Genomic DNA, 27,925 nt, shown 5'->3' with positions numbered 1-27,925 from the left:
TTATTTAATTTTTTTTAAATATCTCCTTGACGTACTTTATTTTTCTCACTAGTATTTTATTTTTTTAGTGTTGTCAAATGATCTCCTTTTTCACTTGACTCAAATGCTGAAGAGAGGGGGAAAAAAGCTCCCAAATATGGAATTGTCTTTATTGCTCTGCATTCTGAAAAATCTAGTTTTGATCACAAAAGTTTGAGAACTTGAGAATGTTATTAAACAATCACCAGGGACCAAGTTTTGCCTTGTTGAACCATGAGTTTATGCTACAACAAAATAATCTGAAATTCTCCTGGGACTTTAGCGTTTTTTGTATGGAAAAAAAAAACTCAGAGGGTTTTGTAACTCTAAAACGAAACTCACAAATTTCCTTAAGGTATTTAAAATGTTTTTTTTTTATATTGCTTTTGATATGTACATAATATTTTTTTTCCTTTCTTCAAAATGTACATCTGAATTGAATGCTGGTGAAAGATGCTGACTCTGATAATATTGGAAATTTATTTTTCCTTAGAGAGCCAAATCCTTCTTATCTTACTTACACAAATAGTCCAATTGACTTAAATGGGACTACACACATTAATATGACTTGAGCAAGCTTTGGCCCAGATAGGGGATAGGATCTGCACTATTTATCTTCATTAAAAGGGAAAAATATCTGAGAATTTCAGTGTTTTTTTGGTTTTGAGAGGGTACAATTCAGGTGAAAATCAGGGAACAGGCAAATAGAGGTATCGTGTTGGAATTTCAAAGTCTCAGCAGTATCAATGCAATTTTCATTCTCTTCCAAATGTCTGCCATGTCCATTATGTTATGTGGTCTCAAGAATCCTGGAATAACTCCCGTAGGACACTGAAACTTGCCACAACTAGCAAGTTTCAGTGTCCTACTGGAGGATTCTTTTTATGGGCTCAATCCTACACGATGCAGAACACGCTGGCCTGGATCCAGCAAAGTACATAAGCATATACTTAACTTTAAACATGAGAGTAGTCCCATTGGTTTTAAAAGGACTACTTGTATGCTTAAATTTAAGCATACACTCTTAAATTATTTGTTGGATCACAGCAACTTGTCAGAGTGAGCCATATTTCCAGTAAAATACTAAGTTAGATCTCATCCAAGACAGCAGCAAGAAGAGATTTGTGACTATGTCTAGGGCAAGGAGATAACTACATAAAACAGTTCTTAACTTCTGCAAAATTCTCATGTGGAAAACTCTTTGGAGAGGCTCTTGACAATATTGTGGAACAAAATAAAATATTCTTCCAGCACCTAGGGACAATAGAAAATGTCAATGCCACAGGATTTTCTTTCACCAGTTTTAATAAAGAAAGTCCAGGAAGACGCAGGACTTTGGTTACAATAGGCCCAGGCCATGGAACAGAATTAGTAGAGGAGGAATAGGCAGATCTACTGCTGATGTCCTGGACATGCAGGAAGAAAGACAAGATTCAAGAGATCTTTGAATTAGGCTGCAACTTTAACAACTTAATTCATCTGGGAGCTAACTGATGTGGGTGTGTGAGAGAGGCCCAGCTGGAGGGGCAGGACCTATGTATCTTCCCCTGGGTGCACAGAGGCCATCTGGTCATGTTCCCCCTGCCACTTTCTTGTTCCAACAGAAAGGAACAGGGGAGTCCATAAAGGAGACATTACCCCTTTCTTCACACTGTCCAGAAAAAGAACCCAGGCCTTTGGGGTTTGGGGTGGGAGGTGCAGCCATGCTATTTAGAAGAACTTCTATGAGAAAGCAACCTCTTCCATTCAATCAAAGCTAAGTGGGGAAATGCTTGCTGCTTTCTTTTTAATCAGTGGCAAATACAACTAAGTGCTGGAGGTTATCTGCCAACGTTATGCCATCAAGTTAGCTGAGACACCTACACTGACCATCCCATTATCAACATCCAGAGATCTCAGAGAGCCAACACGGTCCAAATGGCATTGCACAAGTGTGAGAGGTGACTTTTCTAGAGGCCTCCAATATTGTTGGCCTTTTTTTTTCTTCTGTAACATATATAAACTAATATCTAATTTGCTATACACTATCATCTATAAGGACCACTATTTCCAATGGGAAATTTGTGAGAAAGACCAGCAGGATTTGACCCCAGCTGTCTTTCAGAAAGACTGTATTCCAGGTTTCTTCCTCATCAAATATCTGTACTTTTGAAATATTTTTATCTTGGTTTATGATGTTGTATTTTTCAAAGGTGAATCTCAGTATTATTTTCTGCCATATGTTTAATCTCTGTAAATACTCTTTGTATTATTCCTCTGCCTCCTTAGTATTTTCTCTATTAAATATTAACTTTTTCACAGTTAAATATCTTGTGAATTTACCTGATTCATTACTTTAAAAAAAATCTTGACTGGGGCTTAAAAAAAAAGTTGGAGGAACATGTTAGAGCTCTTTGTGGACTGATGTTATCTTATGGTGCTTGATGAAAGGCTAAAGAGACCTAACTCGCTATGTTCTATCTAAAGTATTCTTTCTAGATGGATTATTCTAATGATACCACAAAGCTATGCAAAGAAAGATTATGTATGAATTCAAAAGAACCCAACAACATATAATTTTCTGAACATAAGGATCTGTGGGATGACAGTTCCCAGGTTTCTTGTCAAGTATTTACACTATATCTAAATACCTGTATGATATAGAAAAAAGCATGCAAAACTCTAGATTATCCTGTGCTGCTTGTTTTTGGGAATAGCAGTCTCGAATTCTAGCAATAAATACAATCTCAGGGTATTACTACATTGATGTTTTGGGAAATACCTATTCACAACACAAAAGGCTTCAGGAATTTGAAAGGATCATCAAAATATTTGACATTGTCAAGAGTGACATCTATTTCATTTTTGTCCCACATTCTTCTTAAAATTTCTGGGAAATACTCCTTTTTATTTAAAGTCATTTTAATTTTAATTTGTAGGATTAGCAAGAGAACAGGAGAGGTAATTAAAATAAACAGATCAACTGTAATATTAACAGAATCCCACAATCAGGACAACAATTAAAAAAGTTATAAACAAACAACATTAATACTTACAATCTTTATAGTACCACAGGAATAAATGGCCAGAAATAGTGTTTTTCTTTTCTCCTTGGCATGTTGCCTGTCTTGGTATCTCTGGTCTTTTTAAATTTGCGTATTTAAAAAATACAAAACAGAGAGAGAGAAATTGTTTTATATAAGATTTTACTATATTTTATTGATACCTTTGCTACAAATATTCTCAGGTAGTAATTACAGCAGTTAACATACAAAGCACTAGCTCTGGAAAGTTAATCAGTGGTATAGATCATCAAATTCAGGTAATCTAAAAAAATTACATGGGTTGAAAATATGCCATGAACACTTCCATTCCAGTGTACTATATACACACTTCCTCAAAGGTGGGGTGTGAAAGGAATTTAAGAAACATGTTGGTGAAATTACAAATATTTAGTGCCTGGAATTATGGTGTATATGTTTAGAGTCTATAAAAGGTGGTTCTTTCATATTAGTAGAAATACATATTTGTGATTCAGACTACATATTCTGGACTGAATAATTATAGCAAGTGTGAAAATGAACTGTGATATCAAATCTGTGTATAAATTGATAATTGTATTTGGGTTAAAGCTAACACTAAAATCAGATACTATATCTGATTCTAGAAGATGTAGAGAGTTAAGGTTACCCAGTTTCACTGTCAACTACAAATATTAACTTATTTCACAAAATTGTATACATGATATAGAATACATTACAATAATAAAATTGATGCAGAAATGAGATAATAGCTGAGAGTTAGTTGCAAAAAGGCTTAACTTGATCCAACATATAAGATTGCAGAAAAAATGTACTGTATTTTAAAAAGAATAGCAGTGTTGTTCTCAATAAACCCTTAGTTGCAGAAGTTGCATCTTTGAACAGACTATAATAATCCACAGTGAAAACCATTAGAGCAATTCTGCAAGCTTCACTAATATGTCATCTGGTTTAGACTAGCATCATAAATATTGTTTTGAAGATTGTAGTGTTTATATCATAACATCATGGTTTCCAACAGCTGTCATAGCCACCAGTATGTATTAATCTAATGCTTATATGGAACATTGTCTTTAAACTTCAATAAAAAGATCAGTTCTCTGATTCATTCAATTTTCAGCTTCCACTGTGGCTTTGACAAGAATATCTGCTATATTAACAGTATCAGTCCAAATTATGTCCCAACTCGCTAGTACTAAATTAGAGATTTGAAATCTGCTATATGAGGAAACTCACTCAAAAGATGTAGGTTTGAAAATATACTATTTCATAATCATCAGTAAATTTCAAATACATAACCAACTGAGTAATTCCTGGGATTGATTTTTTTATGACTATTTTTCAATAAATTGTGATTTAAGCTCAGTGAATATTGCTTCTCAATGATATTCATAGCATGAATTGTTCATTTATACAAACAAAATGGTTTAATGAAAATCCATGCTGTACTGACATTATAAACTACATGCAAAACAATGGGATTCAAAACCATTTCAAATAACAATATTTTGGAAAATTTTAGTGGTGAGGCTTCTTCACAGAGAATGAATTGGCACTCAAATTGTGACAGATGCAACAGAACATTAAATGAAGTGAGCTCACTACTGTGTCCAGTTCCAGTGTCCATACTTTAAAAAAGATGTTGGAAAGACTGGAAAAGGTTCAGAAAGGGCTACAAGCATGACTGAGGTCTTATGTTAAGAGTATGCAGAGAAAGGCAACTCTACCAGAGCAGAGATTTCCCAAATTTTCCTTTCAATTTGGTGAGGTCAGAATGTTAACCTCACCAGCACATCACTAACATTATGTGTGTTACCCCCTATTATTCAGTCACACTACTCTTCTTCACATCCCACCCCCTTCCTCCATTTGCTTATTGTCGATTACAGAAAGACTAAAGAACAGGAGTACTTGTGGCACCTTAGAAACTAACAAATTTATTTGAGCATAAGCTTTTGTGGGCTACACCCCACTTCATTAGAAGCATGCAGAGGAAAATACAGTAGGAAGATAGAGAGACTAAAGAAGCTCAGTCTATTTAGTTTATCCAAGAGGAGTTTAGAGGTAACTTGCTCACAGTCTATAGGTACCTACACAGGGACAAAACTTTCTGATAATACAGGGCTTTTTAATTTAGCAGACAAAGACATAACAAGATATGACTGGAAGGTGAAGCTAGACAAAGTCAGGGTAGAAATGAGGCATAAATGTTTTATAGGGAGGTAATTAGCCATTGGAACAACTTACATAAAAATGTGATGAATTCTCCATCACTTGAAGTCTTTCAGTCAACACAGAATAGTTTCAAAAAGATATGCTCTAGCTCCACCGGAAGTTCTGGGTTTCATGTAGGAATTACAGAAGAACATCTATTTATAACAAAAATTTAACGTGTAATTGTTTTCCTGAATAGGGATAGATTTAAACACATGCCCTGAATCAGGGCCAAGAATTGTAAGCTCTTCAGTGCAGGGAATTTGTCTTCCTACATCTGTGTAAAGTACCTGTAGCACTAACAGTGTGCCATGAATAATGTACTGACCTTGGAGCTATTCTCCTTGAAGCTACAATTATTTTTTAAAATATGTTTTAATTGTTCTCTGAATATTGTATTCTTTGCATTTACACATTTTACTGAAACTTTGGTCTGTCCCATTTCAATTCCTCTAAACTGTCTCCTAAGTGAAACTTGCAAAACTAATGTTGAAAAGCCATATTGTTTTATCTGTTCATTATATGTTCAAACAATATTTAGCTTTATCCACTTATAATATCTGGCCCTGTTCATGTTGAAGTCAATGGGAGTTAGAGCACAATCAGGCTCTAAATGCATAAGATTGGGGATTTGAACATCTACACTAAATTTCATGTAAGTAAGGAGCCAATTACAATGAAAAGTGAAAATCTGTGATGACAGACCTTTGTGAACAGAACATATATGGCCCCAGTTGCATGTTTTCAATCAGTAATCTCCATGACAGTAAAGATACTAATGAGCATCTATGCGGGAAGAAAAAATATTGAACCATCATGCATGATTCCTAAATAGCTTAAAACTTTGTATGGATTGACAGTAGGAATTTTTCAGTAATATTTTTACCATGGTCCATTTATGATAGTTAGCATAGATATAGGGTGACCAGATGTCCCGATTTTAGAAGGACAGTCCTGATTTTGGAGTCTTTTTCTTATATGGGCTCCTATTATCCTCCACCCCTCACCCCCATCCCAATTTTTCACACTTGCTGTCTGATCACCCTACATAGATAACACTATGTCTCTTGGGCATGCAGCTGTGGTAACTGGTAAGGTCAATGAGGACTAACTTGATAATGCATTAGAACTGACACAGAGTGACATGGCCACTATTACTTAATTTGACAGTAACTGACAATGCTGACGTCAGTACTGGCTGCAGTATTGTAAGGACTGGAAAACGTTAAGGATTGTCTCCATGTAATTGTATATTGCAATTACTGTTACATTCAGATTTTTAAAAAATATTCCTTTTTAATGTACTGTAATGTTAACAAATAATCCATCTGAAGAAATACAAAAGTACTTGATTAAATATTAAAATTTTGTTTTTAGTTTTAATTGACCTAATTCTGCTCACCTTTTTTCATGCCAAATACATGGTATTTCAGGCATCAGATTTATAAAGAAGTCAACACTGTGGATCTGAGTGGTTCAGATATGTGACTTTACATTATATTTGTCCATTATTGGCTATTGCTTTGTTCTGCATGCCTGGCTGAAATTGGGTTGTATATTTCCCAGAGGTCAAATTGTCCATAACTCCTGTTATTTTTGTGCAAGAAACTTAGAAGTCTGAGATAAATTTATTTGGAGATATGACCTTTAGCTGAAATAACACTATGGAGCAGGTTTGAAAAAATGAAAAATTATAGTGCCTATTAAACTATGTAATAGAAAATATTTGGAAAAAAGTCTATAATATTGAGTTAGGGAGATATACATCAGACCTATCCAAATAATTTAGTATGTGATATGAGATAAAATTTCCAACAGTTCAAATACTGGGGCAGGTCTACACTACGGACTTAAGTCGACCTAAGTTATCCAACTCCAGCTGCATACGTTAGGTCAACTTATTGTGGTGTCTACACTGTGCTGGGTCAACGGGAGAGTTTCTCCCGTCAACTTACCTTATGCAGCATTGATCCACCGGTAAGTGGAGACAAGCCCCTACAGTTAAACTGAAATCTGAATGATTGTGGAAAATTTTAGTCACAAATTCTTTACTTAAAAAATATAGGAGAAATTGGAAATTTGGAGCCCAACCTTCTTAACTTTTGTCTACTGGGAAGTCGTCTTCTGTTTATATTGTAGTTTGAGTTAACAAGATCTGTTAACTGTGGAATACCTGGAATTATAAATTAAGACTTCATTCAGCAACCAAACTTTTATTATTTTTATGTATAATTATTTCTATAGTGCCATTTGTTACAGAAAAATTAAAAATGAGCAAAGAGATTCCCAGTTTAAGGACATGATCCTGCAGTCCATACTTGCTCAAGTACACCTTATATAACAGTTGCAGGCTCAAACTCTAACTTTTATATACAGAACATTCTGGAATAAGGAAGGTGGGTCTGGGAAGGATGAAAATTAATATTAAAATGCTGTCATGCATGCAGTTTATTTTTGTATAACAATGATTTGTGCTTTTAACACTCCTCCACCCCCGCCCCCCGATTGAGGCATCAGTTGTTGTGGCTCCATGGTTAAGTTTTTAATTCTGTACTCAAAGCAGGCATTCAATTTCTTTATGAATGAAAAGTACAGCTTATTCTCCCAAAAAATGGCATTAATTCTTTGCATATAGAATGAATTTTGGGAAGTTGAAAGTAAATTCATTAATTAATTTAGATGTTAAAATTAATTAAAAATGGGTCCTTTAAAAATTTAGGACTCCTTGTCAGATCTTTCTTTGACTCTAATGAAATTAATAACGGAATAAATGCAAACTTTCCTTATAATTAAAACTCAATGAAATCTTGTGTATAGAGTATCAGAGGGGTAGCCGTGTTAGTCTGGATCTGTAAAAGCAGCAAAGAGTCCTGTGGCACCTTATAGACTAACAGACATTTTGGAGCATGAGCTTTCGTGGGTGAATACCCACTTCGTCGGATGCATGTCACATGCATCTGACGAAGTGGGTATTCACCCACGAAAGCTCATGCTCCATAACGTCTGTTAGTCTATAAGGTGCCACAGGACTCCTTGTGTATAGAGTACACAATATTTTTTTTATTAGGGATTAATGTTTAACTGGTAATTTTTTCCAGTTATTCTTCATCATGGAAATTTTCTCTTTCAGCACAGGTTAAAGAATAATGTTCTTCTACAGAGAATTCCACAAAGAACTTAAGAGAAACAAAAATATCTTCCAAAATGGTCAGTATTTCCCATTGTTCCCAAAAGGAGTGATGTCAAGCTTTAGGAAGATGACCGTAGTCCCTCTATTATCAGGAGGTGGAGAGGAGCCAGAGGTGGATTAGGGGTTTGTGGACCTCTGGGCCAGAGCAAGTGGGGTCCCACCACACCCCTTCTGACTGCAGTTCTCCCTGGAGCTCCTACCAGGGAGTGAGGTGAGGGTGCTGGGGCTTGGCCCGCTCCCCCAGTGCTCCTGCCAGAGAGCGGGGGAAGGCCCTGTGCCCTGGCCTCATTCCCTAGCAGGAACACCAGGTGAGCGGAGCAGGGCAAGCCCCTGCATCCCGACCCCACTCCCCAGCAGAAGCACTGGGGAGACAGAGCAGGTTGGGGTCCCTGGGGCCCCCAATTGGCAAGGGCCCTGGGCACAAGCCCCATTGGCCCAGTGGCTAATCTGTCACTGAGAGGAGCACTGTGAGGAGAAGGAGAATGGGTAAGCAGCCATCTTTGCTAAATTCGGCTATGCCAGGGGTGGGCAAACTACAGCCCGGGGGCTGCATCCTGCCCTTCAGATGTTTTAATATGGCCCTCTAGCTCCCACCAGGGAGTGGGGTCAGAGGCTTGCCCCGCTCTGCATGTGCCGTGGCGCCGCACGGCTTCCGGAAGCAGCGGCATGTCCACCCCCGGGTTCCTACGCTTAGGGGCAGCAAGGAGGCTCCGCATGCTGTCCCTGCCCCAACAGCTCCCATTGGCCTGGAACAGCAGCCAATGGGAGCTGCAGGGGCAGCGCCTGTGAACACGGTGGCGCACAGAGCTGCCTGGCTGCCTCGCTGCATAGAAGTTGGAGGGGGTCATGCCGCTGCATCCAGGAGCTCTTGAGGGAAGCGCCACCTGGAACCTGTGCTCCAACCCTCTGCCCTAGCCCTGATCCCCCTCACACCCTCCAAATGCCTAGATCCCAGCCCGGAGCACCCTTCTGCACTCCCAACCCCACCCCAGAGCCCACACCCCCAGTCAGATCCCCACACCCCAACCCCAGCTATGAACCCCCTCCTGTATCCTGAACTCATTTTTGGCCCTACCCCAGAGCCCTCACCCCCTCCCACACCCCAACCCCCAATTTTGTGATTATTCATGGCCCACCATATAATTTCCATACCCAGATGTGGCCCTCGGGCCAAAAAGTTTGCCCACCCCGGGCTATGCTCTCAGTACCAATGAGAACAGAAGATAGCAGCCATTTTGAAAGAGTGAAATTCCATACCTTAATATGCTTGGATTCCTTTTCATTTTAAACATAACTCTGAATTTCCTGGGTTTATAACATTTCATTTGGGGATTATTAAGACAATCTCATATTTGACCATAAAATACTGATATCTCCATCTTTTGATTGGGAATTTTATTTAAGGTTTGAAGAATCCAAATTTTTCCCAAGGAAATGGAACTGGAGTGTAGGTCAATGTTGGCAGGGTAATTCTGAGAACGTCTGAGTCCAAACAGAACCTAGGTTATTAAAAAAAACAGAATTAACAACTTGTCTTTTCATAATTAACTCTTGAATATTAGGGATTGTATGTAAAATTCAAAAAATACCATATTTGAATATATATATTTTAAGCAAGTTATTATAATAAAATGTTTGAGAGCAGGGCTTTGGAGGTGTGCTCTGGCTTCACTCCAGCTCCAGGCAAAAACCTGCAGCTCCATTGCTCTGGAGCTGCTCTGTGCTCCAGCTCTGGGCTCTGCTCCAAAGCCCTGTTTGAGAGTCTAGGTGTGAAATATTGGTCCCCATGAACTCAATGAGATTTTTGGCTGACTTCTATAGAGAGAGGATTTCACACCATATTTTTTCCAAATAATAGCAGGCAAAGCCTACCTTTTCTGAAGTTCAACAACTACCTACATGCACCTATTCACTGTCTGATGAGGCATGCATAATATGTTCTGATACTTAGTAATTATTTTAAGCGAAAGTAAAATCCATGCCAAAATATTGCTGCCATTATTTATTTCTAAATACCTAAAATTTCTTCCCGGATTATCTTGAATTTTCCTTTAACAAAATGAAGCTTTGTTAAGGCAGATAAAGAAAAGGAACAACACTGAATATCTTCAAATACAAAGAAAAAATACTCTGGACCAGAATTTGGCTATTTTGCAAACTGTTTTGGAAAGCTAAAATGATATTATTGTGATTTTTTTCTGAGAGTGAATGGTGTGAAAACCTCTATTTTTCACTTCCAAAATGTTGGACAGTGATTGCTTTCTATGATCTACAGAAAATTGTGAATACTAGTAGTCAATAAGTGTAGGTTTAAAGTGCTAACCTCAGGCCATGCCTATACTAAGGCCTTGTCTACACTGGCAAGTTTCTGCACAGTAAAGCAGCTTTCTGCGATGTAACTCCCGAGGTGTGCACACTGCCAAGCCACTTAGTGCGCAGAAACTGCGCAGTTGCAGTACTGTATAAAAACCCACCCCAATGAAAGGTGTAGCTTTCTGCACTGGGGGTACAGTACTGTAGTGCCAGTGTAGACACCCTGGTCGATTACAGCACTGCAGTTGGCCTCCAGGAGGTGTCCCACAATGCCTGTTCTCGCCTCTCTGGTCATTGGTTTGAACTCTACTGCCCTGGCATCTGGTGACCAACTGTCATCCCCACCCCTTAAATTCCTTGGGAATTTTGAAAGTCCCATTCCTGTTTGCTCAGTGGTGTGCAGTGGTCTCAGCACATCTTTCCAGGTGTCCATGCCTGCTCCATGCACCAGGTGATCTCCCGCTTGGAGCAATGCTGAGCTGCTGGACCTCATCAGCATTTGGGGAGAGGAGGCTTCCAGTCCCAGCTGCGCTCCAGCCATAGGAATTATGATACCCATGGACAGATTTCACGATGCATGACAAAAAGGGGCCATGACCGGGACACACTGCAGTGCAGGGTCAAAATGAAGGAGCTGTGGAACACCTACCACAAGGCGCAGGAGGCAAACTGCCACTCCCATGCTGTGCCCACAAGCTGCCAGTTCTACAAAGAGCTGGACACGATATTGGGTGGTGACCTCACCTCCACTGCAAAGGCCACTGTGGATACTTCAGTGGCTCACGTGCCAGGTGAAAGTGGACCGAGCCAGGAGGAGGAAATCTTGGATGAGGATGAGGAGCGGGGAAGGGACCCAGAGGCAGAGGACAACTTGGAGGTTAGAGATGCATGCAGCCCAGAGCTCTTCTCTACCCTGGAGGAGGCTAGCCAGTCACACCTGTCGGATCTTGGCGAAATGCAAACAGGAGAGGAGGACCATAGCAAGTGGCTTTGTTTGGGAGAATCACTGAAGCAAGTTGTTGGGGACAGGAGGGTTGCAGAAAGCAGGCTTCTGTCCGTATGATGTGCATACCACCACATGCCTAGTCTGAGCGGCGGAACAGGCTGTTGATTGACTCTCTCACTTCACGGGAATCTACCTCAAAGATCTCCAGGAAACTCTCATGGAGATACTGGCCAATCCACTGCTGCAGGTTCTTTGGCAGAGCTGCTTTGTTTCTTGCCCCATTAAGGGTAACTTTCCCACGCCACTCTGCTGTCACTGGACAGGGTGGGCGGGACACCATTGCTGCACACAGGCGAGCCGCATAAGGGCCAGGGTTGAAGCCGCAGTCTTGGAGAAGATCCTCCTTGATTCCCTGCTCACCCTCAGCAGCGAGATATCTTCCATAATGAACACTGTCTGTAGAAAATGTGGGGACAGGAATGATTATAAGGCCCCCCAACTACAGTGCTGGCTCTCCCCAAGAGCCACATGCCCTGTCTACAGTACAGTCCTGGAACACTGATTTACCCTGCCCCTGCAGTTTGTCACCATTTTTGGGGGTCTTGTGGCTCATGTGTGCTTGCCTGGGGTCAGCCAGTTAGTGACAGGTATGTGAATAGTGGCTGTGTTTTAAATAAGTGGTCTGTGTTATTGCAAACAATGCCGCTTCTGAAAAATGTTGCATTTTGGTTTCACAGATATGACCTTGGGAGCCCAGCCTCCCTCTTTGTTATTGCCGGCTGAATGGCTGCACAGAATTAGAAAGTGGCCACGAAGAACTAAAGAGGACTTTCTGTGTGAGGTCACGATGCACTCCGTGGCCAAAAATCAAGAACTGAAGGAGTGGTGGGACAGCGAGATGAGGGACCGAAAGGAGAACGTGGCCAGAATAAAGCCACGGAGTGGCTCTTAAACGTTATGGAGTGCCAAGCGGACACGCTCCAGGCGCTACTAGCACTGCAAACGGAGCAGCTCCGCGCCCTTCCTCCCCTGCAGCCGCTGTCACAAAACTCTTTCCCATGTGCCCCCCAGACACTGCCAACACAATTATCAACCTCCTGGCTCCAGTCTGTACTCGCTGCATTCCACTCCTGCCCCGTCATAGTCCAGCCCTGCAGACTCCCAGTACCCATTGCACTCAACACTCATCCCTCTGAAGTACAGCACCTGCTGCACTGTACTCCAAAAGAGAAGGTTGGATATGATCCCTGGACATACACAATCTTTAACCAGCCTGGGACCCCACCTCCTCCTGCGACCCTTCCCTCCCCCATCCCCTTCAGTGCTGATGTGTGTTTTTTGTTTGACTCTCTTCTCCAGTTGTTCTTTTTTTAATAAAAGAATTGTGTTGGTTTGAAAGCAATCTTTATTCCACGAATTGAAAGCAAACAGAGCCCTGCAAAGTATCAGGCAATTTTCTTACACCTTCATATTGCACCATCTGTACCAATCACAATCACTTCCTAGCATTACAAACATAGGCGCCGACTCCGTGGGTGCTCCGGGGCTGGAGCACCTATGGGGAAAATTTGGTGGGTGCTCTGCACCCAGTGGCAGCCAAGCTCCCCTCCCCATCTCCCTGCCCCATCTCACCTCCGCCCCCTCCCCTGAGCATGCTGCGTCCCTGCTTCCCACGTAACAAACTCTGGGAGGGAGGGGGGAACGGAAACATGGCGTGCTCAGGGGAGGAGGTGGGGAAGAGGCAGGGCCGGGGATTTGTGGAAGGGGTTGGAATAGGGTCAGGGAGCGGGTGGAGTTGGGGCAGGGACTTTGGGGAAGGAGTTGGAATGGAAGCGGGGCAGGGGCGGGAGGGGGCAGGAGAGGGGTGGGGCCTGGGCCAGAGGGGGGTCGAGCATCCACCGGTGCCAGCAGAAGTCGGTGCCTATGATTACAAACACTGCACTCCTGAGCATAGCAACAAATATTAATGGCTTTCAGCTTCAAATTGTTGCCTCAAGGCATCCATGATCCTTATGGCCCCACGCTGCATCCCTCTAATAGCCGGGGCCTCTGGCCGTTCAAATTCAGCCTCCAGACACTGAGCCTCAGCGGTCCAGCCCTGAGTGAAGCTTTCACCCTTCCTTTCACAAATATTATGGAATGTACAGCACACGGCTATAAGCATCAGCCAGGTCCAGCCTCTCATATAGGCAGCACCAGCAGGCCTTTAAATGGCCAAAAGCACACTCAACAGCCATTCTGCACTTGCTCAGCCTGTTGTTGACCCGCTCCTTGCTGCTGCTAAGGTGCTCCATGTATGGCTTCATAAGCCACAGCATTAAGAGGAAGGCGGGGTCTCCCCAGGTCCCTTGGGACGTAGGGCAAAAATCTGTCTGGGGATTGGTCCTGCTTTGAGCAGGGGGTTGGACTAGATGATCTCCTGAGGTCCCTTCCAACCCTGATAGTCTATGATTCTATGAAGATCACAATGGGCATTTTGACTTCCCCTGCGGTGATTTCCTGGTCCAGGAAGAAAGTACCTAATTGCAGTTCCTGAACAGGCCAGTGTTCCAAAAGATGCGTGCGTCACGCAACTTTCTGGACCAGCCTGCGTTAATGTCCATGAAACGCCAATGGTGATCCAGAAGCGCCTGGAGAACCACTGAGAAATCGCCCTTCTGATTAATGTACTCGGTGGCGAGGTGGTCTGGTGCCAGAATTAGAATATGCATGCCATCTATCGTCCCTCCACAGTTAGGAAAGCCCATCTGTGCAAAGCCATCCACAATGTCACACACGTTGACCAGAGTTAGTCTTTTGGAGCAGCATGCGATTAATGGCCCTGCACACTTCCGTCAACACAAGTCCAACAGTTGACTTTCCCACTCTGAACTGGTTAGCGACTGATTGGTAGCAGTCTGGAGTAGCCAGCTTCTACAGTGCAATCGATATGCGTGTCTCCAAAGACAGGGCAGCTCTCATTCTCATGTCCTTGCTGGGCCGGGGTGAGCTCATCACACAGTCCCATGAATGTGGCTTTCTTCATCCGAAAGTTCTGCAGCCACTGCTTGTCATCCCAGATGTGCATGACAATGTGATCCCACTACTCAGTGCTTGTTTCCCAAGCCCAAAAGTGGCATTCCACTGTGATCAGGACCTCCATGAATGCCACAAGCAATCTCGTGTTGTAGCTAGTACGTGTGGCGAGATCAATGTTTCATTCCTCTTGCCTTTGTAGTTTAAGGAATAACTCCACTGCCACTTGTGATGTGTTAGAGCAAATAGGATATTGATCAACAGTGTGGGATCCATTCCTGCAGGTTGAAGAGGTAGAGCGCACAGTACAGAAACTGTTGAAAGATGGCACCAAATGTGGATGAAAGCATAGGGATTGCTGGGATGCAAAGCAATGCATCATGGGGCATTGGTATAGGATCCAGGATGCTCCCTCCGCCTTCTCAGAACTCTTAGCAGCAGAGAAAGAGGTGCTCTGTGGGATAGCTGCCCAGAGTGCACCGCTCCAAATACTGCTGCAAGTACCACAAGTGTGAACACGCTATTGCGCAGGCAGCTGACAGTGTGAACACACAACAGCTGTTTTCCTTCAGCACTTTCTGAGCAGCGCTGTAACTCTGCCAGTGTAGACATAGGGCAATTCAGCAGTACAGCTATGGTGCAGTAGCTATGCCAGGGCCGCCCGGGGAGTTGGGGAGCAAGTGGGGCAATTTGCCCAAGGCCCCACAGGGGCCCCCACAAAAATATAGTATTCTATAGTATTGCAACTTTTTTTTATGGAAGGGGCCCCCAACATTGATTTGCCCCAGGCCCCCTCAATCCTCTGGGCAGCCCTGAGCTAGGCCACTGCTGTGCTGTAGTGTAGTGCTTCCCACAGCCAGGGAAGGTTTTTTTCTAGTGTTGTTGGTAGTCCCCACCTCCCTCACTAGCTAGCATTCCTCCAGGATCCCAACAGGCTGAATACAGCAGGGGATAGATCAGCTGAACTGCAGTGCTCAGGCTGTGTGGATTTTTCACACACCCACTGCTATAGCTATTCTGCTCTAAATATTAAGCCTCTAGATCAGGCCTCAGTTGACAAATTCCTGTCTGATCTCCCTTCCCTATGGTTGCTATCAGTCTGGCCTCACCAGCCCCTCACATTTCTCTCATTCACCTGCCCTGGTTTTAGTGAGAAGCCAAGGCCAGCACTAGTGCAACCAGCGCCGCTGTTTGGGACTCAGGCCATAACTGAAGGGCAGTTGAGGCAATTTGCGGGTGGTGCGAGCACCTTCCTCCTGCATATTTATTTTTCTTTTCTAATGATTTTACACATAAGCACAGGGAGGCACCCGGGAAATGGAGGGTGTGTAACAGCAAGCAGAGCCCAGAAACCAGCCCCTGCAAACCCGCGGCCGAGACCCGCACCCAGCTCCCTTCTCGGACTGTGCGCGAGGCGGAACCGAACGTTGGAATTGGCGGGAAGGCGGCGGCGGCGGCGGCTCAGCGTGCGGGTAAATGGGGGACGATGACCCGGCCCTTCTCCTTTGGCTTTTCCCTCTTTCCACTACTTCACCCGCCTCCCATTTAACATGTCCCCCCCCCCCTACCGCCCACCCGCTCTGCCTCCCTCGCGTTACGCCGCGCGGGGAGGTTATTTTTCTTCAGGGTTTCAGTGCCAGCGCGTTGAGTTTTAAAGAGAAGGGGGGAGCCGAGCGGCGAGGGCGGGGCACGAAGCGGGGAGCCTGCAGCAGGCGGGTGGGTGCGGGGCTCCGCTCGTTGGGTTGGAGTTGACGAGTTCCCCGAGCTCGTTCCCTGGGGGAAGGGATGCCGGAAACGCCGGCGGTGTCCTGCTCTCCCTGGCTGGCGCTGCTGGGGACCGGCCTCTGCCAGGTGCGCGGGTGTCTGGGGTGCCCGGCTTGCCGGCAGCGGCGATAGAAGCCCGATGCTTTATTGGTCTAGCAGCGCTGCTCTTTAAACAGCCACTGACAAGAGCGAGGGGTTTAAAATCCTCCCACCTGGGGATGTTGTATAACTTACCTTCTCCACCAGACCACCCCAGCAATGAAAAGACTCCCGCTAGCAAAATAAGGGCTGCAGTGTTGTTAAAACCCCTCTAGCCTTCAACAAACCAACCCGCTACCACTAGGGAGTGTGAACCTGCTTATAACACACAGGCATATGTTATTGCCTCTTCAGTCTTCCCACGCTGGTAAAGCAGTAGGGGACTGAACTTGACAAGATTACTGTTCTCAAGGAGCTTCAGAGAGCAACTTCGCCCAGATCAATCCATTTCCAGTTTCCTGTGCCATTTTGTTGTTTTTCCCCCCACCCCTCCTGTAAGGTACAGTCTTTATGTGCATAAATCAATTAAAAGTTAAAGTTTAGAATATTTACATTGCTAAAATGTGTTAATAGGCTCTTAGCATATGCTCAAAGCAATAATTGAGCCATAAACAGCAAATATGTAGAAGGCCGTTCATGCCTTTGCTTCCTGTCTTTCTGCTCTATGGTCAAGATCAGTCTCCCATACATGGATCTTGGCAGAATGACACATTTTCTGCTTCTCTTCCACACACCCCCCCCCCCCGGCTTTTTCTTGTCCCTGTATTTCATTCTTCTATCTATCCCTTCACTTGATCCTTTGAGTACTACTGTAATAATTTCCTTGCCATATATTAGTTTGTTGTAATTCCAGCCGAGAGGAAACATGCTACTAATACCATTTATGATTCAAGGACAGTGGCAGACAAATTGAGTGACTTTTTTGCATTGGCTTTTAATTTTCATAGTGATCCCTGAAACTGATTATGTATTACAATGACCACACTAATAATTGCTTCAGCTGGGAGAATAACTGGTGAGTGTAGCCAGCAGTAAAGTTTATGGTGATGTGAGATGAGAAATATGCCCTCTACTGCATCAATCAATGGATGATGTACATTGTTGCCTTTTAACATGACTGTGGATTCCAACAATATAAAGCTATTATTGACACACAAATAATACAAGCACATGTATGACGTGTTTAGTAAGAGGCCAACAATTTATTGTAAAGTGAAATATCTTGTTTTTTCTTATTCGTCCCTCTTATATTATCTCTTATATTTGTGTTGAGAGCTAAAACGTAAAATTATAGTTCTAATTTTAAAAAAGTCTTTAAATATATTTATATTGAGAATTAGTTTTAAGAAGCTTGCTTATTGAATTTCTTACACTTCTCTTGTGTTTTCTCCTAATCCTTAGTTAATGGGTTTTGCATTATATTGTACCTTTAGGATGATATTTCTTAGAAAATATTTCACTGAGTCTGTAGTATCAGGAGCAAATTTAGGCTGTATTGATTCATTAGTGAGATTGGCATATGAGAAGTTCTTTCTGCAGCACATCAAAATGTGTATTAGAGGTTAAGAAAGAATGATGCTTCAGTAGCAAATGATGATTCCTGTGATTAATAGGACTAAGGATTCATGTTAAGTGATGTATCAAAAATGGGTTCTCAAACTGGGGTTTGGGACCCCTCAGGGGGTCCTGAGGCTTTACATGGGGGGTTGCCAGGAGCGGCGCCAGGGTTTCTGGTGCCCTAGGCAAAATTCGGGGGGCAGCATTTTGTGCACTCCCCACGGGGTGCACGGGAGCTTCCGGTTCCGCTCCCATCGCGCCGCCGAAGAAGGACCCTCCGCCGAAATGCCGCAGGCGACTGCTGCAGTCATTGAGCTGCTCAATAGCCCGCCGCTGTTTTCCGCGGCACGTCGGCAGAAGGTCCTTCTTCGGTGGCGCGACGGGAGTGGAACCGGAAGCTCCTGCGCGCCCCGTGGGGAGTGCACAAAATGCCGCCCCCCGAATCCTGGCGCCCTAGGCGACTGCCTAGGGTTGCCTAATGGAAGCGCCGGCCCTGGGGGTCGCGAACTGTCAGCCTCCACCCCAAACCCTGTTTTGCCTCCAGCATTTATAATGGTGTTAAATATATAATTTTTTTTTTTTAATTTATAAGGGGGTTCGCACTCAGAGACTTGCTATGTGAAAGGGGTCACCAGTACAAAAGTTTGAAAGCCACTGATCAAAAAGGTTATATACACAAATTAAATTTTTAAAAACTGTAGCTGTTTGTGTAACTACCTGTGTACTGATTTGAACATTTACTACCAGTGTGAATGATTCCATAGTGTTCAGATTCTATTATTTTAGGGCTTGAGAATATGAACCAGAATCTAGTTGCATTCCTGCCACTTTATGTCACTTAGAGCAGCTTTTTTACATTGCTAACTTGAGTCAGGACTCAGGGTGGCAGGACTCAGTTCACCTCTCTCCTTCCCTCGTTGTTATGAGTAGGTATCAATTGATCTCAAGTCAATGGAAGCTGCTAGGTGACCAGCACTTCTGAAAATTAGCCACTTTATTCATGTGCCTAAATATACATAAAGAAGCCTAACGCTAGGTACCCTTTCTGAAAATCTTGGCTCCTTTATTTGTTTCTATGTTTTGGGCTAATTGCTTTTAAAAATTCAAAAAAGTCTTCCTAATTTCAATTTGTTGATTTCTTGCCATAGTTCCTTTTTATTTTATTTTTTATTTTTTTTTGCCTAAATTGGGCTGGATCTGCATTTTTGAACAATACCTGTTTGGCTAGAAAAACCTCTTGAACTTTGTCATTTAACCATACTGGTTTTTTCCCCCTTGCCTTTCTGCTTCTTTTATTTTTTTAAGGTATATTGTGGTTTACATAAGTAGCTCCCATGCTGAATCTAAGGATTTTAATTATGTAATTTTTTTACTTTATGGTCTTCTTGAGTTGCTCCTCTTTTCAAAGTTTAATGTCAGTGTTAGATTGCAGCATGGTGCCTTTTGTTGAGAATATTAAACGTAATTATATTGTGATTGTGATCACTGTTGTTTACTGGCTGAATCATAGTTATTCATTGTTCTAAGTCCCAAGTATTACATAGAGTTAAGTCAAAAGTAGCCTCTAGCTTTGTGTGCTGTGCCAAGGAGCAATCTTTTTAAGGTTACATACAGCATGGGTGGAGGAGCTTTGCTGGCTTCTAACTGGAGGTAGTGGCAGTGGCTAAAGCATCCACTGATAGGAACATAATGGCCAAATTATATTTGATAGCCAGCACTGAAAGACTGAGCCACAGGAATATGGATTGGCCAGTGATGCAAAATCATCAGCAAACAGGTTGCGGTAAGAAGGCTGCTGGCCATGTGGGGAAATTTTTTATAAATTGGGTTTTGGGGGCTTAACAATTTAGAAATTTGGATTCTGTGTGAAAATAGAAACTGGAGGTCTGATTCTCCACTGCTTTACTCTCATCATCTATAGCTTAGCCTGCAAACAAGTACCAAGTGGATGTAAAACAATATCAAATCAAAATAGTATCGTTTTACATCCAAAATGCACTCATTTTGCACAGGATGTAAGTGACAGCACAAGGTGCAAATCAGGCCCCAAGCCTGCCCTAATAACAGAGGATCCAGTCATTCCCTTCATGTACTTAAGTCTGTACCTGGTGCTACTTTTGTGCCACTAAATCTCCTTCCCCTGATGGAAAAACAAGTTGGAGAGTCTGTGAGGTGGCCCTCAGATTGCTTCTGACCCAATAGTTGTCTCCCAAAAAGTATTTCCAGATAGGGTTAATATGGCTTAGAGTTCCTAATTAGAACTTCAGCAAGGCAGCATCATTTAGTATAGTGTCAAGTAGGTGGCAGTATAGTGTATAAAACAAACACTAAAAGCTTTGGTATCATTGTATGGGCAAAAACAAGTAGATGTAATTTGATCAGGTTTCTGTAAAAAGATGTCAGATGTTTCTAGTTCTATAAAATGATGATAGAAGTTAGGGGAGGATTAAATCATCTTACATCAATATGTTATGGGTCCCATATACAATTTTAAAATTTTGATAAAACTAAGATAGTCTTATATTTCTATTTTTTGTTCTGAAATGGGTTAAATAGGATTGTGAAAAATTTAATGAAATTATTTTATGTATGCTTGAAGAGGCCCTTCCCAAGTTGTAATTGTGTTCCTACCATATTCGTGATCTTTAGATACACTACATTATATTAAAGGAAAATTAGTGTTTCTGGAGTTATTTTGAGGGTATTGTAAATACATTTTGGTGTTCAGTAGATCTATGAAATTTGCTTATGTGATAGAAAAAATAGGAGAATTTAAATTAATCATCTGGATTTCTAGGTTAACTAGCTTTCAAAAGATTTCACAAGAAGTTGAACTATTAAAGAGAACTTCTTGCAGAGGAAGAGAGGTAGTCTCTCAGGTAGGCAGTTGAAAGCCATTATATGTTCTTCTACCGGAACATGAGGATGTGTATGGTGCAGGTGTGGACCTGCAGGCTCTGCTGACAAAAATCTCTAATCAAAAGCACATAGGAGTGCATGCATCCTTATATGGAGTACCCATAGAGAAAAAACATCTGAAGAACTCCAGTTCCTGTACATATATGTAACCTCTCCTTACTCCCAATTATTCTCCAGAATCTCCAAGAGAGAAAAGCACAATGTCACCTCTAGGTAGCCTAGTTTATTCCTGCTCAAGACTATAAGCAAATCAGCAACACTTCATGCTCAGTAGTATCAAAGATAGCTGATAGATCTAATATTAGCATGTGCACTTGTGATGTATCAGTGCCATAGCCAGATAAGCCAGATCAACAAAAATATCTGAAATCTCCTTGACTAACAATTGAGAGTTGTCTTGCCACTACCTTCTCACTAATAGAATCAGGGCTGTAATTGACCAGATTGTCAGCATCAAGAGATGGTTTCTTGACCATCATAGCACACACTTCCTTAAAAGCATTTGTCACTTTGCCCTCCTAAAAGGAGATTTTGACAATCCCCACCAGCAAAAGAAGTAGCACTTCTCCTTGCCCTTTACAGCCAGGAAGACCTTGGTTGAAAGCACAGGTTGTGGGATGAAGATTGCTTAATTATCTGTGAGAGATGAAGCAATATGCAAGGCAGCTGGAGTGCAGAAATCCTGAACTGAAGATAATAAACGGCAACAAAGATTTCTTCAGTTTTCATAGTGTGGCTCTACAGGACATAAAGAAGTTGTTCCTTGCCTCCACCATAGCAACTGCAAAACCTGAAACAGTAGATTTATTCAATATACCGGATATCCTATTCAATCTGTTTAATACCAGGAGCAGACCTGAGTACCTTCTCTTATGTCTTGTTTTGCAAAGAAAATTGATCAGATTCAGATTGAGTCGTCCATGTCTAGGGTAACTGAGCAGGATCTTGAGGGGATGCTGGCTAGGTCATCTGTGCTCAAGTTTATGCTCTTGGTGCTCACTTAAATTCTGGATGTACCGAAAGATCTCATCTAGCGACCTCCATCCTTGGCTTAGGGAAAGGAAGGGGCAGAGTGAAGGATGGAGGTAGAGTGTGTTAGAGCTGCTATGCCTGATTCTGTACTGGTGCAGAAAAATGTAAGGTAGGGGACATTTAGTATTTGTTAATTTCCTCTCTTAATGTTATTTTACAATAGTCTGGATCTGTCTCCTGTAGTTTTATACATTATACAGCATTCTCATAATTTTAAAACATAAATTAAAAATCAGTCATACATGTATCGCTGTCCCTTTGAATAATTCCAAATAGTTAATTCTTATTACAGTTATTGTATTAGGGCATTTTACAAGATCACTGCTCTCAAAGTTTTCATCTGAGGATATTATGGTTGCCAGCTTCATATAAGTGGGAGAGTGACATAATCAAAAGGTCTCCATCATCTGGCAGGGAGAAGTGTAACCCCGACATCTGCACTTGTATAGAAGAATCTGAAGAAAGAAAACTGACAATTTTTAAATTTCTCTTTTAGCCTTAGTTGCAACTTACTAGTTAAGACTGGGTTCACTTTTTCACTTGTAGCAGAGATTCAACCTTTTGTTTTGTATGAAGAAGACAATATATCTTCCCCATATTTACAGTATGCAATCTGTCAGCAAACACTGAGTTTTCTGAGATTTTCTAGTAAATGCATTACTTAGTTTGAGTTAAAATTAATTTTAAATAGGCCTTTTATGAAAGTTTACTTTGAGTCTCATGATTCACTGGTCCCCTCCAGTAAATTCAGGGCATATCTACACTACAGATTTAAGTTGGCATCTAGCCATCGCAGTAATAAAGTCAGTAGTGCATGTCCACGCCACAATCCTTGTGTCAGTGGCGTGCGTCCTCACTAGCAGCGCTTACATCGATGCAGAGAGGAGTGTACTGTATGTAGCTATCCCACAGTGCAACTTGCTGCAGGGGTTTTTGGGAAGGGCTTGTAATACCTCATATGACCAACACATTCTCGCAGGGGGGACTGGGAACATTGCTTCAATGTCCCATGATGCAATTTTCTCCCTCCCTACTGCAACATATAATATTTTGCACCTTTTTTGAAAGGCTGACATGGCCATAAATACCCCATGTCCCGAGAAGCATGGACCCTGCTCAGGTGTGAACTCTTGTTGTGAGCATTACAGACACCACGTGCTTTATCCTGTGGTATTTCCAGAGCCATGAGAGGAGCCGCCATGCAGAACATTGCAATGTCATTCAAGCAGACCTTCTGAAAACCATAGAACAAAACAAATCCTGGTTGAGCTGGCATTCGCGCAACAGCTGAACATGGTGGAGTGCTGTTTCTGGTCCCAAGAAACAAGCACTGACTGGTAGAATTGCATCATTATGCAGTTGGATGATGATGATTAATGGCTGCAGAACTTTCATATGTGCAAAGCCACTTTCCAGGATCTGTGTGTGGAGCTCTCTCCTGCCCTGCAGCGCAGCAACACTAAAATACTCTGACAGTCAAGAAGTGAGTGGTGATCGTTCTGTGGAAGCTTGCAATGCCAGACTGCTACTGGCCAGGGGGAATCAATTTGGAGTTGGAAAATTCATCATGGGGGATGTTCTGATCCAAGTATGCAGGGCCGGTAATCACATTACATTTTGCTAAGAAGGGTTGTGACTCTAGGCAATGTGCAGGAGATACTGGATGGTTTTGCCACAATGGGGTTCCCTAACTGTGGTGGGGCGATAGATGGCACGCATATCCGTATGTTGGCACCAGACCACCTTGCCAAAGAGTACATAAACAGGGATACTTTTCAATGGTGTTACAAGCACTGGTGAATCTGTTTTGCCAAGCACTTGGGGCTGTTTTACCGAGATCAACATGGGATGATCAGGGAAGGTGCATGTAATGTGCATCTTTAAGAACACCGGTCTGTTCAGAAAGCTGCAAGCAGGGACTGCCTTTCCAGAATGCAAAATAGCTATTGGTGCCATTAAAATGCCAATAGAGATTGTGGGAGACCCAGCCTACCCCTTACTCCCATGGCTTATGAAGCCATACACCAGACACCTGGACAGCAGCAAGGATCGGTTCAACAATAGGCTCAGCAAGTGCAGAATGTCGGTGGAATGTGCTGTTGGCTGTTTAAAGGGTCACTGGCGCAGTTTGCTTACTAGGTTATAGCAATATCCCCATGGTTATAACTGCCTGCTGTGTGCTTTGTGATATCTGTGAGGCAAAGGGAGAGAAGTTTTCACAAGAGAGGGGCATGGAGGTGGATAGGCCGTCTGCTAATTTTGAGCAGCCAGATAGTAGGGCTATAAGAAGAGCTCAGCATGGAGTGCTGCATCTCAGGGAGGCTTTAAAAACCTGTTTTAGTAATGACCCACAGTAATGTGCGCTGCTTCTCTGTATTGTGCCTTTCCACAGTGTGAACCTTGCTGTGACTGCTGGGTTTTTGTCTCCAGCACATCCCCTCTGTTGCCTCAGTTTCCCGGTCCCTCCCCTTCCACCCATTTTAAATTAATAAAGATGATTTCATTCTCAAGACATGGGCTTTTATTGCATAAACATACTGAAACTTAAAGATCACAAAAAGAATTTAACCTTGGAAACCTGATGGAATAAAACTGGGAGGGAAAAACACATTCATCTTGTCTCTAAAAGCATAGTGGCCTTGTCTGTCACATATCATTGTGTGGCTTTTATTCTTAGGCCTGTCCCCTGGGGTTGAGTGGAAGGGATATTGCATTTCCCCTCCTTGCCTCCTGGAATGAGAGGGAGAAGGGGAATACAGTGATGTTGGAATGTTGTGCTGCAGAAGGAGTACAGCCTCAAAGCGTTTCTCCTGAAGGTCAACCAGATGCCTCAATATGTCTGTTTGTTCCTTTAGAATCCCCAGCATCTGCGTCATGCCACGCTCATTCTCCTGGGCTGCTCTCCTGGTTGCAATGTCCATGTCCAGTTTTTCAGAGAGAAATGCTCCATGCTCTCTGTACGTCTGCCGTCCCAGAGGTGTTCATAATTTTGTGAAACGTCATCACATATTCTCTTTCTCCTTCGTCTCGTCTGGGAGAGCCTCTCCACTAGTATGGAAGAAGAGCTGAAGACTACACTTTCAGCTGTAAGCCATGAACAGCATAAAGCAACCATTTTCAGTGCAAACCTAGGGTCTAGTGCATAATTGCTGTATAAAAATAACTCCCCTTATTTCACAGACGTTTAAGTCAGAACATTTTGATTTAAACAAGGTATTTATTGAACCAGTTTGCTGTCCCAGCCATGGTGAGTATAGCCCTGATGCATGAGTGCTGGACCATCATGTGTGTGAGTGTGCATGCGTGCGTGCATGTGCTTGCGGTGGCGAGTGGGTACCACAACATTTCTCTTCCCGTCTTCCCCCCATTTTCCCTGGTGCTGCTGTTGCTAGCCGTCGCCAGAGGCTTGAAATTACTACGGTCAATGCCAGCCCCTGCCACCCAAACTACAGCCATGTTTTGGAAACCTTGGGTGAAGGGGTGTGAAATCACGAAGGGGAAGAGCACATGCACTAATGTTTGCACATGTAGTATTGTTTGCGGTCCAAGTAGTTGAAATGAAAACTACCACTGCTTCCCCTAGGTGACCCTAGCTGATATCACTCTCCTTAGGGTAACCAAGGTGGCAAGGAACAGATGCCACAAGCATCTGGGTGCAGACTGGGTCCTTATGCTGCTATGTTGTGTACTGCAATGAGGCCAGCCAAATTAATACTGGAATGGCGTGGGAAAGTGTCCTACCACAGTGGAAGAAATAAGGCAGCCCTCTCCAGAAACCTTCTGCAACAGATTGCAGAGTACCTCCACAAAAGTTTCCTAGAGATCTCTATGGAATTTCCCGGACTATACAGTCTTTTTCATGGGGCACCCTCTGCCTTGCTGGTATGGCTACTGGGAAGCAAATAGCCACTCTACCTCTCCTTGTCTAATTAAAAATAGAATATCAGAACATATGATGGGGTGTACCAACCCCGCACTGAGCCGCTGGGAGCAGACCAATCATTGTGGGCTCAGGAGGCCATCCCCTATTTCCCCTGCTCAGCATGCTCCAGATGGAGAAGCCAGATAAAAGAAGGCAGTCCTGCTCATTCGGGGCGGGCGATAGAGGAGGAAGGATGTACACTGCTGGTTCCCGCAGAAGTACCCGTGATGCTCCTGACAGTAAAGCCTGAAGTCCTGGACTACACTCTAGGCGACTCACTGACTGCAGAGACCATGGGGGAAGCCAAGTCGCCACCCACTGAGGAGGCTGCTGCCTTCTGTATGTCCTAGCCCAGAGGGAAGTAAGACCTATAGACTCTTTGCTTACCTTGACCATCCAGAGGCTGCAGCCTGCTTGCTGTTTCACCCTGCCTAGTGGGCAGGGCTGGTGCAAGGATGTTTCGCGCCCTAGGCGAAACTTCCACCTTGCGCCCCCTCTGCCCTCAGGCACCCCCCCCCCCACGGCAACTCCCCCCCTCCACCCTGAGGCACCCCTCCCACCCCAGCTCACCCCTGCCCCGCCTCCTCCCCGAGCACGCCGTCGCCTCTTCACTTCTCCCACCTCCCAGGCTTGCGGCGCCAATCAACTTAGACGCCGCAAGCCTGGGAGGCGGGAGAAGTGAAGCAGCCACGGCGTGCTCGGGGAAGAGGCGGGCCACGGGTGAGCTGGGACGGGGAGTTCCCCTGCATGCCGCCCCCCCTTACTTGCTGCAGGCGGCCCTCCCCGCGCCCTCCTGCCCCAGCTCCCTCCGCCTAAATGCCGGCGGTGACTGGGGTGGCTGAAGATCCGGCCGCCGCAGAGGCTGCCGAAGAAAATGGCACCCCCCAAATCCCAGCGCCCTATGGTTGCACTGACCCTGCCAGTGGGCTAATTCCCCAAGTGCCCCCATTGGTGATGGACTCAATATTTTCCACAGTTGTAGCTGTAACACAAGAATGGGGTAGCCATGTTCCTATGGGCAACCCTGGGGTTGGAAGCTATTTGTTTGGAACAGGTACATCTGGGAAAACTTTCCCCCTTAACATCTTTACTTCTTTATTTCAATTAGAGCAGGATTGGTTTCTAAACCTGCACGCACTTCACTGGGATATAACTTTCACAAGCATTTTTCATTAAAAGATCCAGTTTCCTTAAGGCTAGTGCCTTACATGGTTTTTCTTAGTGAGCACATACTCACCTGCAACCAAATAAGTGTGCATAATTATGTATGAAGACGTACTACACATTTAATAATTGATTTAGCTTGCACAGAAGTGTCATAAAAAGCCATACAGGGCATAACCAAAGATATCTGAGTTTCTTGTATAAAAATGTTACTGTAATATTTAAAAAAAGCAGAAGTTTTTCAGACAAATTTGTTAGGTTTAAAAAAAGAAAATTTGTACTTTTAAATCATTATTTCTTTTAAAAGATACTTTGATCAATTGTAGTGTTCAGAAGTTTTATCTAATATCAAAACCTACCAGTTGTTGTTGTGGTAAAATGATAGTGTGAAATTAATGCTGTTATACTATAACAATAAGGACGTGACTCATGTATTTTATGTACACATGCATTCAAGTGTAGTGACAAATGGCTTCATGCTGTGTGATTAAATGCATATTAGCGTTTGCCCTAGGCATTTGATTATTACCATCTTTACTTCATTACATTACCACACTGTATGGCCATATAATTTATAAGATAATACAGACATCACTTTGTTGCTGATAGGAATTATTCTGTTTTATGGATGGTGTCCTTTAATTTTGCCTTTCATGGATTATAAAATTGGTTAATATCTGCTGAAGTGAATCACTGGAGAAGCAAATAAAGATGTTGGCCTCCGGTCACAGTGTCATTTGTGATACTGGCAAAATCTTACAGGCTCATTTATCCCTGTACATGATTGATAACACTATGGGTTAAATGGAGAA

The 27,925-nt window shown here is 43.1% G+C and overlaps 1 long non-coding RNA gene across 1 annotated transcript; it reads right to left on the bottom strand.

Annotated features, from left to right (window-relative positions):
* Positions 1-3,051: 3,051 nt before the first annotated feature.
* LOC123369980 lies at positions 3,052-16,187 on the bottom strand. The gene is made up of 5 exons (XR_006579219.1): positions 15,852-16,187; positions 9,700-9,941; positions 7,344-7,425; positions 5,286-5,407; positions 3,052-3,139 (listed from the first exon to the last, which is right to left on the bottom strand). It is a non-coding gene; the product is annotated as an uncharacterized LOC123369980 (long non-coding RNA).
* Between the last annotated feature and the right edge of the window lie 11,738 nt (positions 16,188-27,925).

This window comes from Mauremys mutica, chromosome 4, assembly GCF_020497125.1.
Source record: "Mauremys mutica isolate MM-2020 ecotype Southern chromosome 4, ASM2049712v1, whole genome shotgun sequence".
In the NCBI taxonomy this organism is placed as follows: Eukaryota; Metazoa; Chordata; order Testudines; family Geoemydidae; genus Mauremys; species Mauremys mutica.
The sequence above is the reverse complement of the archived record's forward strand: the minus strand, read 5'-3'. Positions and strand labels throughout refer to the sequence as shown.